At 48.5% G+C, this 18,022-nt stretch overlaps 1 pseudogene; it reads right to left on the reverse strand.

The window, feature by feature from the left end:
• Positions 1–674: 674 nt before the first annotated feature.
• On the reverse strand, positions 675–5,762 carry LOC124664155 (annotated as a pseudogene).
• Positions 5,763–18,022: the final 12,260 nt, after the last annotated feature.

Raw genomic sequence — 18,022 nt, forward strand, 5'->3', positions numbered from 1 at the left:
GGGAAATAAAGCTTCTCCATCTCGTCAAAAAAAGCTACAGTGTTCTACAACACCACTGCCCCATACACATTCAGGTACTCTGCAAGTTCCAGCTAGATGATCTGTCAATTCTAGTTTTGCTAAGCACTAATACACGTTCATTCAGTTACCAAGAAATCAGCCGCAACAGGATCAGAAGTTCCGTACAGGACAACAAGTTAAGCAATGAGTTTGCATGTCAAGCTTCAACCTAATTACAGATCAACTCTAGTTCTCCAGAACACCATTTTGCATTCAGTTAATACCAATTGAGCTGCAGCAGGACCAGAAATATAATAATACAAGACAACACGAAACCACAAGAAAACAGATCATAGAAACAGAAGCAAGCTTGCATATCAAAATGCCATCACCAGAGGCAAAGTATTGGGTTTGGAATGGAACGGCATGGTAAAGTTTTAACCAACTAGTAGTACCCAAATCATAATGCTTCAATAACGACACCACGACAGAAACAGAACATCCATGGAGGAACTCCTCAGTCTCGCCTAATCATAACCACCAGGTTCAACAAATAAATAACCATCATATAAGCTAACGCGAAACTTAAAGAAAAAAATTTAGATGTCCAGACCAAAATGATGTTTCTGAATCTAGAGACAGCTTCAGCCTTTGGGGCATCACATCTCGCTACCTCAGCCACTTTCATCAAAGGATTGCTGCTCTGCAGGAGGCACCTGCTGCTGTTCCTGAGGATCCTGATACGCGCAAGTCACCGGCTGGCCCTGCTGCCCACCATACACCATTGGTGCACCTGGCACGTGCTGCTGAGCCTGCTGTGCGTCAGCGCAAGCCGGCTGTCCGGCCCTCGGAAGCCCCACTCCCTCCTCCTTCATCTCATCCCTGGGAATTGTGTCCACCAGGAAGTCATAGATGTCAGTCCTGGCAATAGCAGCCGCGATGTCATTCTTCTGCAAGGTCCGGCGCTTGTTCTCCTCACTGTGCATCCACAACCGCAGTGTCAGCTCCAGCACGAATATCTCGCAGGCTTTCGGGAAGAACACCGGAGCATCAGCAGAGACCATGCCGACATCCTCGTCGGCCTTAATGATCTTGTTCCTGGCGAGCGGCAGGGTGTTGTTCTTGAAGTCAGTGGCCTGCTCGATCCCCGACAAACGATCCACCCAGATCTTCTGGAGCTGCTGCGATTGCTTGTAGAGAAGCTGGTTCGGCGATTTGCACAAAAATAACCCAAAAGTGGAAGAAAAGCACAGACTAACCCTCCGGCGAAACTATTTCACCAATCTAACCCTTTTGTGTGGCGCCCCTCCCACGGGCGCCACACATGCCCATGTGGCTCCCCTCCTGCCGGCGCCACTGTCCCAGCCGACGTGGCCCCCTCGCCGTTGAGCTGGTGCGCCCATCCGACGTGGCAGCATGTGTGGCGCCCCTCCCAACGGCGCCACGCATGCACTTGTAATCCCCCACACCATACTGTGAGACAAATCCTCTGGGACTTAGCCGTTTTGCGAGGCTCGATGTGTGGCGCCGATGCCACGGGCGCCACACTAGCCTGTGTGGCGCCGATGCCACGGGCGCCACACATCCACTTAAGTGTGGCGCCCGTGCCCGCGCCCAGCCCGACCCTCTCTTTCTTCTTTCTCTTCTCTCTGCTGCTCCTCCCCAACCGCCGCCGCCGCCCGCCTCCCCTTCGCCCCCCCACCAAATCGACCAAGGAATCGTCAGATCTATCCGGCCAAGTCCTTCCTCCTCCATTCCTCAAGGTATTCCCCTTCGATTCCATCTTATTCGTCCACTATTGTTGGTGGATTTGGTAGATTTGGGTATGAACCCTAGACATGGAAATTCATGTTGGTGGATTTAGATATGAACCATTGATATGTTAGTGCATTTGGCTCTGAACCTAGCAAGATTTGGATATGTTGGTGGATTTGGATATGAACCCTAGATTTGGTGGAACCCTAGATATGAAATTTTACATGTATGTGTTGAAATGGCTAGATATGTTGAATGTGTATGTGTAGGAACCCTAGATATGTTAGTGGATTTGGATATGAACCGTAGATTTGGATATGTTGGTGCATTTGGATATGAACCCTAGATTTGGCTATGTAGATATAAAATGGCTATGTATGTGTTCAAATTATATGTATGTATGTCTTGAAATGTCTACTATTTGTGATGGAATAACTCATATTTGAACCAAATATTTGTTGGAACCCTAGATATGAATGTATGTGTGTATGTATGGAACTCTCATGTATTTGGATATGAACTCTCATGTATGTGTTGCTCATTTTTGTTAGTGGAATGACTCATAATATGGTTGTGTAAACATGTAGGATGGTGTGGCTTCGGATGAAGAGTACGACGGGATGCACCGGGCTGTTCATATGACGGAGAGGGGAACGGATCTTCACCCTTTGAAGATTCGTTACCATGGCACAGACGGATATACCGTATGACTAGAGGTACACGGAGTTCATCCGGCCTACCGGTCTTATGCCGTTCATATCCCTTGTAAGCCGTGGGGGGCCACACATGAACCCCTCGGCACTCACCGCCCTTGTCGACCGGTGGAGGCCGGAGACTCACACCTTCCACTTGAGGGCCGGCGAGATGGCCCCTACTCTCCCGAGGATGTTTCCATGATCCTTGGACTACCTATTCGGGGCGAGCCACTTGTGTATGAACACAACTTCGATGGGTGGCGCCGGCGGATGGAGGCGCTTATTGGCGGGGCTCCTCCGCTGCCAACGAGAACCAAAGAAGAGAGTTCCCGCCGACGCGTCTTTCGAATGGATCAGGACTAACTTTGGAGAATGCCCGGTAGAGGCCGACGAGGACACTCGGAGGACGTACGCCCGCGTGTACTTATGGTACATGATTTCGAGGACTCTCGTTCCTGACAGTGGGGGGAAGCTGGCCCATTGGTGTTGGCTGAAGGCGCTTACGGTGTTGGATGACCGGTGGAGTTGGGGAACAGCGGCACTTGCCTACCTCTACCGGCAGGTGATGATTTGTTCTATGTACTATTTTCCTATAGTAGTGTGCTAGACAAAGTAGTAACCAAATATCTTATGTACGCAGTTGGACGAAGCTTGTCGCAGGACTGGTAGCAGGACTGGGAGCGCCGGTATTGGTGGATGCATGCTCCTACTTTCCGTATGGAGCTGGGACCGCCTATCAGTTGGGCGGCCTAGGACACTCACCGAGAGGCCATGGCCTCATCACCCTCACTTTCCTGATCGGGAGCCCACTTGGGCATACCTTTGGGACAATGTCTCGGAGATGACGAGCGATCCAATGGTCATGTACATGCAGTACACTGCGGAGTTGGACACTCTTATCGCTGAGCAGGTAACCGATCACTCCGGAGTTGCAATCCTAGTTTTGATTGATTCTACTGGCATGTTCTAAAAAATTGTATGCTGCAGGTGGAATGGGAGCCATATGGTGGCTACTACCGTATTGGCGCGGGGATGGCTGACCTCAACCACAAGTGCACGGAGGAGGCGCGGTTCTGGCGTATGCGCTGCCCACTCATATGCATGTGGCTTGTTGAACACCACCAGCCGCAAAGAGTGATGAGACAGTTTGGGCTGTATCGGAGTGCCCACCACTGTGGCAAGACACGGACAAGGCGCTTCATAGGTAAAGTTCTGGAATCATGCGATGGAAGATTCTTGATAGAAGAGGTACAAACTAACTTGTTGATTCTTGCAGGCTTGATAGGCAGCGGCAGAGGAAGATCACAAATTGGCCAGTCCATCATAGCGGCCACATCGCGGCGTTCCAACACTGCTTGGAAGCGGCACGGAATGCTGGCCCTGAGCAGATTGTGCCTCACGACTTCACCGCTTTCAACAACTACCTCGAGTGGTTCCATCAGAACACGCGTATCGAGTTAGTGAAGCGCGCGTATCGTGAGGAGATCTTGGACGACCCCATCCGAGTTCGATGAGGTTGGGCAAAGCCGAGCACGACACTTTTGCTCGCGAGAGGGAGATCGACTTCTATTGCTTCCGAGCTGAACTTCGTGGTAATGGATTCTCTCACTAACTAGTACATCATCTAGATTGTCATGTGCTCGCTTCAATTGTGTATGCTATGTTTGTCACAGCGGGAGGAGATCCAGAAAACAGCTCAGGAGTGCGAGATTATGTGGGACCAGAGCCACAGAGATGAAAAGCCTGTCGGACCGTTGCGGAATTTCATTAAGGTATGATCACCAACTTTGAATGTACGCAATTATGTTCTGGTGGCTTTGTAACCGTGAGTTCCATGACGCAGAACACTGCACGAAAGATGCGGCGGTTAGCGAACTTGCTAGGTTGCCGCGAAGGCGAAATCCCTACATCCTCCTCTTCTGAAGAACCGCAGGTATGGACTATTTTGTTGCTGTCAAACATGTTCTTACTAATTTCAACTTTCGTAATCTCATGTGTTCATGTTTGTGAAGATTCCTCCTGAGGACGGCCTAATTCTGAGTCAAGGCATACTTCCAAAGCATACCTCCAAGCAAGCCCCACGGTCAGCTTACCAGTTCAAGCCAAAGGGCAAGGCTCCAAACCGGTACACTCCGGAAGATTATGTCAACCGAGGAAAGAAGGTTGTCACTGAGGAGGATGACGGGCCGCCGCGGAGATCAGCTATGTCGAGGATGAGGAACGACGAGCCGTTCTCTTCAGATGAGGAGGAGGAGGAGGAGCAGGAGGAGCAGGAGGAGGAGCAGGAGCAGCAGCAACAACAACCACGGCATCAGACGAAGAGGATGGCCGTCCGGAAGCAGCCCGCGAGGACGGCACGTCGAGGACGCTACTAGGATGTGCTACGTGTTGTTGTGAACTCTATATTCATAAGTATCGATTTGTGAACCCTATGTCATTTCGAACCATGGTCCGTAATGCTACTTGTTGTTTGAATCTACGTGCTACAATGTGACCTATGAAGTGTTATATATGTATGTCATGAAATTGCTACTTGTTGTGTCCAATGTTGTACTCGTAACTGTTGGAGTTTGGTAGGATTTTTCATGTTTTCAACACAAGTCCATGTGTGGCGCCCTTCACACTGGCGCCACAAGTGGTAGTGTGGCGCCCGTGGCATCGGCGCCACACATCCCAACTTATATGAACCATTGGGTCGAAAACATCCAGGGGCTACGGACGATAAGTCCTTAGCCGTTTTCGCGAGCCTCTATGTGTGGCGCCCGTGGCATCGGCGCCACACAGGCTAGTGTGGCGCCCGTGGCATCGGCGCCACACATCGAGCCTCGCAAAACGGCTAAGTCCCAGAGGATTTGTCTCACAGTATGGTGTGGGGGATTACAAATGCATGTGTGGCGCCGTTGGGAGGGGCGCCACACATGCTGCCACGTCGGATGGGCGCACCAGCTCAGCGGCGAGGGGCCCACGTCGGCTGGAACAGTGGCGCCGGCAGGAGGGGAGCCACATGGGCATGTGTGGCGCCAGTGGGAGGGGCGCCACACAAAAGGGTTAGATTGGTGAAATAGTTTCGCCGGAGGGTTAGTCTGTGCTTTTCTTTCACTTTTAGGTTATTTTTGTGTAAATCGCCAGGTTCTCAGCACTGACCTGAGCTGGATTAGAATGGAGTGGTGGTGGTGTTTGCTGTGAACCGGCTGGAGTGACACCAGGGGCTACTGTTGCTGCAGGCGGGTAGGCTGAACAAGGATGCACTTGTGATCCACCAGCAACAACACCCATTGCGGGCTGAGGCTGTTCCATGTCCACTGCTTGATCTTGCTTGTCCAGAAATCTACGGTATTTCTGGCACTGCGAAAATAAGAATTAAAAGTATAATCAGCTCAATCTTAGACAATCTTAACAAAAATTAGTTAGCGCTAGCCACATAGGTTACAAAATAAATATATGTGCAATGTCTTTAGGTGAGGTGTTATCATTTGTGCTTCTCTTTCAAGACCAGTTTCAAATACCAAGTATATTTCCTTGTTACGATCCTCCAAAAACTATATGAAAACTAATTATCTGCTACTTCAGGAAATAAGATAAGTTCAAAGTAAAAGAGCTAGAGCAGAAAATTGCATAGTTGAAATACTGAAAATATGCCTGTACAATCTAATATGCACCAGAAAAAACGAACAAACTAAATGGTTGACAGAAATCCGCAGAATAAATCTGGCTAAATTTCACAGCCATTCCAAGCCACCAAACAGAATGACATCTGGACATCTAAACTAAATTACACTCAGCGAGAATTGTCCTGATTATTTGAAACGCGCTGAACTATATATAAGGCTTAGCATATAAATGACTTAGATTATACAGGCAGACAATTGTGGCAATGGCAGTTTCTAACCACAGGAAGGCCCCATAGGTCCTCTCTAAAGCACATATAGCAAGAGAGTGGATAGCACAGTTGTATATTTCCACCAGATGGTTTAAAAAAAACAGAAGATGGTGACAAGTAAGGATGGCAATGGAGCGGGTTTGGACGGATATGCCAAAACCAGATCCATGCCAAATCCACCAACCTCGCTTTGCCCCGCCCACGAAACTATCCATGGGCATGGTTGTTGCTCCAAATCCAAATCCACCGGATATCCAGATATCCATGGATATCCATGTGTTTACGCACTATGTACATGAACATAACATATTAGAGCGGAACAACACCACTTTATTAGCATTTCGACAATATTTATGTAACATTTCAGCAATAATTATGTGGGCAATGAATAGGAAGAAGAGGAAGGGAGATGGAATGAGAGCAAGCCCACTGCCCGTCGGTCTGTCTCCTAGGCGGAGCAGAGCTGGACTGCTGGAGGGGTGGAAGGGAGGCCGCCGACCAAGCCCTCCCTCAGAGGGGGAGGCCATGAATGTAGTGGCAATCATGGGTTACGTGACTTAGCGGGCCTTTGGTGATTTTTTTTGACTTGGCCTTTGGTGATTTTGGCCTCAAGAAAATGGCAGCTAGGCCTAGGTAAAATCCTATGTCTCACTGACATGTGGGATCCTCATGTCAGCTGGATATCTATTGGATATCCATGGGGCAAAACCTCTATCCATGCCCACCCCATGAGTTATTGGATATCCGCCCCATGAAATCCGTGGGTATGATCAGCCCACCATACCCATGCCCATTGGGTCGGATATCCATGAATACCCGAATCCATGGATAAAATTGCCATCCTTAGTGACAAGGGTGGGAACGAATCAAATGCAGCGCGATAGTAGAAATACTATATCCACATCAGATACATATCAAAAAGATGATGAATATGCTTATTCTGAAATGAGATACGAACACCAGTAGCAGACATGAATATATATATAGAGAGCAGAAAGGATATAAAATCTGAATCACGGATAACCTTTCAAAATATATTTCACCATATTTAAAGATACTTTTTTGCATAAATATCATGATGCTTATTTCGATATCACCATCGCACTCACGTCCCCTTCAGAGATTGCATCTTTCACAAGAGGATGCCAAAACCCCAACTTATTAAACATAAGGCATTACGCCAAGCTTTAAATTAATAAAGCTAGGTACGACAAGAGTTACAAGATGCTGACGAACGCAGCTACAAAGATCACCCACACAACATGAACACAACATAATACAACACGAAGCACAGCCTGCAAACGCTTGGATCTTCGTCCACCAAAACATTTGCTGATTGAGGAAGACCGGAAGCGGAGGAGGAAGACGCCACACCATCGGAGGAAGGCCTTCATCGCTTCACAGTGCATCCCATCCATCGTCAAAGAGGCCCCCTGCCCTCTCGCCCAGAATCGAGGGCGCCGAACCGACAAACGATGGAGCACTGACCCGAGAGCTCAAAATGCAAATGAAAGCAAGACCATCAAAGAAGAGGAGAACCCGAGCACGCCCGCCATGGGGAAGCCTGCCACTCAAAAAAGCCACAATGTCGCCGCCCAAGCACCGCACCCACGACGAGTAGCTGAATAGGACCAAAGGCTACCAAGGCAGCGCCTTCAAGAAGGGAGCAATACCAAGGCACCACCACTGCCCCGACCGACAGACCGGATGTGAGTTTTCACCCGGAGCCAATGGTGGAGGGGTTTGATTCACAATGATGCCTCCAAGGAGGGAAGCGGCGCTCGAGAGCGTCAACGTCACCGGCACCGACCAAGGCTTTCACCCGAATAGAGACCACCGTCCATGGAATCCCCAGACACAACACCTCACGCGCCAAGATCTGGGCAGGAGCACGAGGACTGCAACACCGCGAATGCCTCCCACGCAGCACATCCCGCTGCCCACACAGCCAAGAATGCCAACCAGCACCCACACATTGGCACCCGCCGCCAGGCACCACTGTGTCCACCATAAGGAGCCGCCGCTCAAGAATCTAGGAGCCAACCAAACTCGTCTCCGAGAAGACAAGCCGCAAGAGCGCAACAGGCCACCGCACTACCGCACCAACGCACTTCCAGCCACAAAGAACCCAACCCAACGTCAACCACCGGTTGAGGAAGAAGACGACGCAAATTAGTTCTGCGTGGACCAAAACTGGATCCACGCACCAGATCCCGCACAAAGGACGTCAACCATGACCACGACCTGACCACCCTGGTCAGATCCGGTGGAGCACGGCACCGAAAGATCCATGCCAGCACGGGGCACAGCCCCAGCCCCCGGCACCGACGACGTCCATGGCCCCGACGCTCATCGAGCACCTCAGTGAGGGAGTACGGCATCTCCATGGCCAGAACATCCTCCACGGTTGCGACAGCCCAGATCTCCCCAATCAATTTATTAGATCCATTAGGCCTTGGGACCGCTTCGATCTGTAGTTCAGTGCTAAGAGTAAGATCAAATTTGATAGTGATCCTGATCTTGGGTCATGGTCTTCAACCAACCAAAACATATGCTAACCTGAGGAGAATCCTACCTATCAGATTGCGACAACCATGATTTGCTGCATCGATTTCCATACCAGTCATGTCGCAGATGATTTTTTCCTAAATTTACTACATCCTGATAAGAAAGGCAACGGCAGCTAACACCATATTGATATTTAGATTTAGAATTCTGGCGAATACCAATTGTGGTATCACAAAGACTTAAAATAGCTTATACCAGAACAAATGACTGGACTTATGCAAATCAAAAAATACTGCATAACTAGATTGACATGTGAAAAAAGGCAAACAAGCTTGTACATACCAGCAGAATATAGATTCCTTATGCACCTAATAATTCTCGCTTCAATTTGCACAAACCTTGGCGAAGAAAACGGTAGACATATACCCTGACGGCATGAGCTGCAAGATTGCACAGCTCTAGGATAAGCATGATTGCTACATATTAATATGCCGGAAATTATAGTTTTGTACATTCCCCGAGCATGCATTTGGGATCACTCGATAAATAAATAAAATATGTGGGGGTCCACAACCTTATTTGTTTTCACTAATTGCGCCAATTGGTGGTTTGCAAGGGACTCACACATTTCCATGATAAAGAATGCACTCAAACAATTAGGTCCATTGTACAAGACTAAAAGGTTGAGATTGAAGTAGTGGACCAGGCACAAGTACAATACAACACAATTGGCCGAATCAGTCACCTCTTGACAAGGGTCTGGCCTGGCTAGTAGGCCTTCATACTTCAGGCAACTATGTGGAGCAATGCATCAATCCCTTTGTCATGCCAACAAGGTGGCCATTCTCACTACTTTGTACACTAGCAGGTGTTGTGCTACTGCTCTGTATGCAATGCAGAGGGAGGGAAATAAGAGAAGCAGCTGTGGATCCGTAATAAACTGACTATTGAATCTAGGGTCATAAGTCACCCCGCTGATGTGATCTTCAAAACTATGCTCTTTTTGCAGCTATGGATTTCTCTGTCAAGACCTCTGGACCGCGGGTGGATAAGGGGAATGGCGCACGAACTCAACCTTCTTCACGCCGCAAGCCGGGCGCCTGATGACTGAAGATTGGCTCAAGACCCTCCTGCTCTGTTCGGCTTCGGCTTATGTTATGCGCTCGCTTTCGGCTTGTTATCGGGGAGGCCGACCCCTGTTTCGTTCTTTAGCTAAGCTGTATGACACAAATTTACCTTCGAGCTAACAGGTAGCATGTTAGCAGTTTAGATATAAAAAATCGATAATTAAATTATATATATACACGCTCAGATTTATATTAATTCACTCAACTTTATCTAGCAACATACTAGACACTTGTGGTTCTTCTTCGACCCCAACAAACCATCGCCATCAAACTTTCTTCCCAAATTCATTGTACTGCAAAGTTTCAACACAAAATTATGAGCGCAAGGTTTCTATGGTGTAAAAAAAAGCGATTCCTAGCAAAAACTTTGAATCGTAACGTGGAGAATCAATGGGAACCTAAGAATATTATGAACTCATCTAGATAATCAATGGGAGAGATTTACCCATGAGTTTCTGATAATAAGACATTGATTGGATGAGAATTTTACTGATGTGAAGACTCTCCAACTCAAAAGGATGAAATTGGCGAAGAATCGGGGATTCTAGGTGATTAGGGTTGAGGTTTGAGAGAGAGAGAGAAAGAGAGGAAAAGAATGGCTGGCTTGGACCAGCGTCGTTTTTGAGGGGCAACATACACGGTACGGGTGCATGGTATGGGCACATCCTTCTCGTATCGACGGTCGTAATTGTTGATACATTTGTTAGGGTTTGGAATCCATACTTGAGTCCGGTACGGTCTCACGGTATGGGTGCATCCCTCCGTACCGACGGCCCTGTTTGGTTGCACAGAATTGAGGCTCGGAATTGGAATTGAGGTCCATATAGGTCAATTCCGCTGTTTGGTTGCGCTTGGAATTGGGCCGTGGAATTCGGAGGCCAATTCCGAGGTCCTGCCCCGCAAGTGTAATTTTCGGCCTCCCCGCAAGTGAATTTGCTCGGAAACGAGCGAAACGGTAGCGAGCGTTCGTGGCGAGGAGGCGGACTGTTCCCGCGCCGCCGCCCCCGCACCGCCACCGCGCCGCCCCTGCACCGCCTCCGCACCGCCGCCCCCGCACCGCCTGCAGGGACTCGCCCCCGCGCGCCGCCTCACCTGTAGGGAACCGCGCCGCCGCCGCCTGCAGGGAACCCCGCCCCCGCGCGCCGCCTAGCCTGCAGGGAACCCCGCCCCCGCGCGCCGCCGCCGCCTGCAGGGAACCGCGCCCCCGCGTGCTACCGCCTGCAGGGACCCGGCCCCGCGCAAATCGTGGCCAGCTACAAATTTGCGGCCAGCTACATATTTACATGTATATTTCATCCATATTTCAAAGTTTATATTGTTCAAAGTCAAAAAATATTCAATTCCACACAATTTGCATCCAAACAGGTTCTAGAATTCCATTGCTCGTTTGATTCTGCAGATGAATACCATGCGCATCCAAACAACAATTATGGTATTCCATTGAAATCGCTGATTTGGTTTTCCATTCCCAATTCAATTCAGAGTCGAATTCTGTGCAACCAAACAGGGGGTCAATGTTTTTCGTCGAAGTTTGGTTGAGGTTTCTTCGAAGTTTGATAGAAGAAAAAAGAGAGGAAAGATAAAGGACTATGAGAAAAGAGGGAAAAAGGAAGAGAGATGTAATAGAAGGAAGAGAAAAGAGAGAAAATATGGCGCCGTCTATGGGGTAGCGCTAGAAGAGGGCATTGTAGTCGAATCTTCTTTGGCTTGAGTACTAGAGGACTAAATAGTGGCAACAAGAAGCTTGGAAAATTTCTTCGCGTTCTTGAGGAAGGGTATCAGTGATTTAGCTTGGCAAACTTCATCTTTGTTTGGAATCCATTCAGTTATATCCCAAGAAACGGATAATTTCGTTGGATCTTACAATCCAATGGGAGGTTCACAGTAAATTCGTTATACAATGCAATTATCCAACCTAACATTCCGGTTGATAAGAACAAAAAGATTTGGAAGATAAAAATACCGCTAAAAATTAAAAAAATTGGATGGTATTTACATCAAGGGGTAATCCTAACCAAAGATAATCTTCTAAAACGAAATTGGCGTGGGAGTACTAAGTGTGTATTCTATCATCACAATGAGACAATTAAACACTTGTTCTTCCAGTGCCGCTTTGCCGGATCTATATGGTCATGCATCTAAGTAGCTTCGGATATGTATCCTCCGACAAGTGTAACCAATATCTTTGGGAATTGGCTTCATGGTATTGATCACAGGTTTATAACGCTTATTAGGGTGGGAGCGCTTACCGTTATATGGTCGCTATGGCTATGCAGAATGACAAAGTTTTTAATGATATGAATTGTTCCTTTTTGCAGGTTATATACAGATGCACCGCTATTCTCTGTTCATGGTCTGTGCTACAGAGAGTAGAGAACCGAGACCTATTTACGAAGGTTTCTACACAGTTGGAGAATACGGCGAGCGATACTTTTTCCCTACATGGGTGGCAACATAATTTACGGATTAGTCCTCCACCATCATCTTAGGCGTTCTACAATTACTCATTATTGATATGTATTTCGCTTATGTCGTTTTTTTCGTTTAAACTATTTGTGACTCCCGAACGGCTATGTGCATCCTGGTTATGCACATACTGAGTGTAATTGCTTGATCAAGTAATAAAGCGCCTATTTTCAAAAAAAGAAGAGTTGACCTTCTCCCAGTCGACATGCTCACCGTGTGCCATTACCAATGCCATCGCCAATTCAACTCCGGTCTTCATGGCCGCATGATGGTACTCGAGCACTGGGTCCTGCTCGACACTCACTAGTAGATAACAGGCCTTTTGTTCCGGGTGGTAAGGCCCTTTTGTCGCGGGCGGCCAGCCGCGACAAAGGAGGCGCGACAAAAGGGTCCACCTTTTGTCGCGGGTCACTTACGACCCGCGACATAAGGTCCACCACGTGGCAGCCGCGGGGCGCGCACGGCACAGGCCCTTTTGTCGCGGGCGGTATTACCACCCGCGACAAAAGGCCCTCTACGTGGCGCGCGCACAACGCTGCTGCTTTAGGGTTTGAGGGTGCAGCACCCCTCCCCCCCCGCCACCGACCGCTCTGTTATTTCATTTTTTTCGTTCGAAAATAGAAGTTGCATATATTTGTACGCTACTAGAAGTTGTACACGTTCATTCAATATATATATATAGATCGATCAAACAAATATTGCAAGCAAAAGTCGATTCCCCTTACACATATTCGTAGATTCCCTACATATATACATTTAGCTCACGATCGACAAGCGGTACTAACGACCGTCTATTTGGAGGTAGAGCATCTATTTGGACTAAACAAGCCTTTGTTGTTTAGTACTTCTTTAATCAAAAGTCCCGCCAGTTCCTCCGCGATTCCTAGTGCGTGTTCCTTTGGTTGGAGTCTCGTCCCGCATGAAGTCGACCTATATACGAAAATGAGATGAGTATGACTATATCAGTCTTGATAACGAAATATTGATGATAATAAATAAAGTTGTGAATGTTATTGCTTACGTCGAATTTATTATTGTTCTGCTTCTCAGTGGTTAACATGCGAATGGACTCGCAAACGTAGTATCCACATAGATTCGTCCCTTGTGGCTGCTGGGGGCACGGTACAGGAGTAAATGTTAGCTTCTCCGCCCGGGTACCGTCCTTACGATGTCTCTTGAAAGCGGTCCAAGCCCTGCCAGGCAAAAGAATGATTGAATGAGTGGATAATTAATTGATATCTCACGAATGATAAAGCGCGGCGATGAAGGAAATTACACTTGGAGCAACTTCGCAAGTCCTTGAACCCGTCCACGCCTCTACTCGGTGGGTCTTTTACTTCAACTATTCCCTTATCGAGGTTGAATGTCTAGTAGAATCCAGTGGAAGCTGCACATGTTATGCATATACGTCGGGAATTACACTTAACATCGAGTAAGAAAAATTGAATGTGCATAAAAGATCATTAAGACTCTCACTCGTAGTTGTAAGGAAACAATATTGAATCACAGAAATATTGCTCCCCCAAAACCTTAGTAGGTTTCCCCCGTTTCTTCGGCGTTTATGCTTCACCGTTTCAACATGTATTTTATCCGGGTCAATAAACCCAACATTGATAATATTATTACTTCTGCATTCACCGATCTTCAGTCCGCATAAGAGAACACATAAGATATAATGAGTATATATATGCAATGAAAACGAACATGAACTGAATGAAAATGAACTTATATGTAGTTAACAACTTACAAGCAATAGCAACTCATGAGAGATTTGTCGAGGGCATCTAGATTGAATAACCGCCGAGTTCATTCATCTCAATATGGATCTCCTCCTTTCGGTAGTAATATTCCCATGGTATACTCGCCACGATGTACATTATGTTCTCCTTGCATGCGTCAAGGTACCACCGATGCAAATTCCGCATATGTGTTGGCAGTTTATGCAGCTGCTCTGTGCTGACCAAGTCGGCCCCGTAGACAAATTTAGGAGCTATATCAGCAGTGGGTAGTGCACAATCTGCTGCAGACAGCAATTCCTCCACGGTAACGTCACAGGCAGCCGCTAGCTTTGCAGCTTCTTCCATATCGAAACCACCCTGTTCCTGGTACAGCTTGGGAACATTAAGCACTTTGAGTGCTTGGGATCGATTGTTTGGGCTGAGCACCGAGGAGGGGAACTTCCTTTCTCTTTTTGCCTTTTGTCGTTGGCTTGGCCTTGAGGGGTGCACTTGTTGAAGTTGACTTATTCTCGGTTGCACTTCTAGGCGATGATTTGCTCGTGCCGGCAATGTCCTTCTCCTTAGCCTTTTCAGCCTTCTTTTGGTCAATTACCTTCGCAAGAGTGCGTGTATAGTCATCCTTCTTCTCGTGTAAGTCATACTTGCGATGGTGTGTTCGGAAAACTAGTAGCATATGCTATTTGCTTCTCCGTGTATGGCTGTGGCGCAGGAGGTTTTGGCTTATGAAAAAAATCATAATTGATTTTCTTAACAATGGCATCATTTTCCTCCGGGGTACGATCGTAAGGACGGGGGGAGGAACCTTTGGTACTTTTGGGAGGGGCGACTTCTTGCGGACAGGACTCTTGAAACGCTTCCGGCTGGGTGCATTCCGAGTCTTTTTGGGCGGAGGCGGCGGCGCTGGAGATGGAGATGGACTACCGATGTCGTGGTCGACGTCGTACCCATGGGGTGATGGTGGCGACATGTGATCGGTAGGAGGAGGTGATGGTGGCCTGCGATCATCCGGAGGAGGTGATGGTGACCTGCTCGGACGGCCGGTACTAGGGGCTACCCAGCCCGGCAGCTTGATGTTCTTCTTTTCCCGGAGAATGACTTCTCCCAGCACCTCTCCGAGTGTAAGCCCCCCATCACCTCCGGGGATATCGAGCTCCAATGTCCCCCACGACGGGACAACCGAATCCACCCCGACACGAGCATAGCCAGCTGGAATCGGATTGCCATGCCATGTTGCCGGCTCACCTTCAGGTCCAAATGCCGGTAAGACATAGCCGACCGCCACCTTAACGAAACCTTCCCGAACACCTCATGGAGATCACAAGGTGTTTGCTCCTTGATTCCATCCAAGGGGTCGCCAGGACCGGCATCTATCATCATCCGTGTAGAAGGGGCCTCCGAGTCGGCCACGCTGCTGTCTCGTCGCTGAGATATGTCAGCGGTATTATCTGGCGGGCGCTGTCCTTTTAGTTCATTTATCTCCCGCTGCTGCTGCTGAAGCTCCCGCTGCTGCTGGTCAAGTCGGCGTTGGAACTCGGCCATCTGGTCATTCTGCACCTCCAGCTGGCGTTGTTTAGCTCTCGCTCGGCTTCTATAAGTCTCCGCGTCGGCCGGAAACCCAAGCGACCATGGAACACTAGGGCCGAAGCCTCTTGTTCGTCCTCCCTTCTCGGGATTACCGAGGACAAGCGTCGGCAAATCTTTCTCTCTATCGGGAGCAAACTTAAGTTTTCCCGCCTTTATATCTGCCGTCACTTCAATCCATTTTTGCACTGGGTACCCTAACCCTGGTGTCAGTTTCAACAATGTTCCCTGTCTTCATGTCATACTCACGGCCATGCGCGAGGAACCAATTTCGAGCCCTAGTGTCCCATCCTTCTCGCGTGGGTTCCGGAGTGATCCCCTTCGGCTCCATCTCAGCCTCTTGTGCATCCCACTTAGGCATGGCCCCTCCGTAGCCCCCTCGCCCCGTATGATGGTGATATTCCTTTAAGCTTGCATTCTTCTTGTTTTTCGTTGACGAGGTTCACAGCCTCCTCTGATTCTTTGTACCTCACAAATTCTTCCCAGTTATGCTCCTGCTTCGCTAGGTAGTTCTCGAATAATGGAGGCTTCTTGTCTTTCTTATAATTTTGCCATAACCGGTTCTTATACGCCCGGAAAAGTTCCCCCATCTTCTTAAGAGCCCATTTCTTCACTAGCGCCCGCTGCTTAGCATTCTCAGACTCCGATCCCAAATGCGGCAAAGTGAAATGTGCCATGAGGTCGCTGAAAAGTGTGTCTTTGTACCTATCGGCAACCTGATTTTCGGTCACATTCTTGGTCTTGTTCCATTCTCCGACGGTGATCGGGATACGATCTCTAACCACAACTCCGCACTGATTTTTGAATGTCACTCCGACACTCGCGGGTACCACCGGTTGGCCTTCCGGTGATATAGCTTCAATTGTGAAGTGGTCTTTTTTGCTCAACTTCTTTGCCGGGCCTCGTTTCTCTATCTTATCTTTGGAGGCCTAAGAGAATAAAAATCAGTTAATTTATATACATAAGTACATATAGAATTCCATTAATGCCTCAACCGATCGTATACCTCGTCATCACCGGAGCCGCCGGCTTCTCCATCACCGGAGCCGCCGGCTTCTCCATGATCACCGGAGCCGTCGGCTTCTCCATGATCACCGGAGCCGTCGGCTTCTCCATGATCACCGGAGCCGCCGGCTTCTCCATGATCACCGGAGCCGCCGGCTTCTCCATCACCATCGCGGATTATGTCCGCGAAAATTTCTTCCTGTTCCAAGTCCCGTTCGAATGTATCCATTGTTTCTGCAAAAAAATTAAATCGATAAGTACATGTTCTAACCCAAACCAAACCCTAACCCTAGCTAACCAAAAACTAACCTAACCCTAGAGGGAGAGAAGAGGGGAGTTGCGGCGTCGGTGGTTTCGCGAGAGGGAGAGAAGAGGGGAGTTGCGGCGTCGGTGATTTTCGCGAGAGGGAGAGAAGAGGGGAGTTGCGGCGTCGGTGATTTTCGCGAGAGGGAGAGAGAGGTGTGTTTGCGAGAGGGAGAGAAGAGGGGAGTTGCGGCGTCGGTGATTTTCGCGAGAGGGAGAGAGATGTGTTTGCGAGAGGGAGAGGGCCGGTGTCGGCGTCGGTTGTTCGCGAGAAGGGAGAGAAGAGGGGACTTGCGGCGTCGATGGTTTTCGCGAGAGGGAGAGAAGAGAAGGAGACGGCCGCCGGTGCGCCACGCGCTCGTAAAACTAACTAACTTATACATAAAACTAACTAACTTATACATAAAATTAAACTAACTAACTTAATACATAAAACTAACTAACTTATACATAAAACTAACTAACTTATACATAAAACTAACTAACTTAATACATAAACTAAATTATTAACTAACTAAATTACTAACTAACTTAAAAACTAACCAATTAAATACATAAAAAACTAATTAACAAGAAAACTAATTAACTAACTTAATACATAAACTAAATTATTAACTAACTAAATTACTAACTAACTTAAAAACTAACCAATTAAATACATAAAAAACTAATTAACAAGAAAACTAAGAAATCAAAAAAAAGGGGCGAGCGGCGCGCGCGGCCGCCGGTACTGCCACGCGCCGGTGGCTAGCTACCTGTCGAGGCGCGCGGCGCGGCGGCAGAGGAGGTCGCGAGGAGCTCGATCTGGCGGAGGCGCGCGGCGGTGGCGCGGCGGCAGGGGAGGTCGCGAGGAGGCGGCCGGCGCGCGGCGGCGGCGCGCAGAGGAGCTCTCGCGGAGGAGCTCGAGGTGCGCGGCGGCGGCAGAGGAGCTCCAGGGGACGGAGGCGCGGCGCAGAGCTCTTC

Source organism: Lolium rigidum, chromosome 1 (genome assembly GCF_022539505.1).
Source record: "Lolium rigidum isolate FL_2022 chromosome 1, APGP_CSIRO_Lrig_0.1, whole genome shotgun sequence".
NCBI classification, from domain to species: Eukaryota; Viridiplantae; Streptophyta; class Magnoliopsida; order Poales; family Poaceae; genus Lolium; species Lolium rigidum.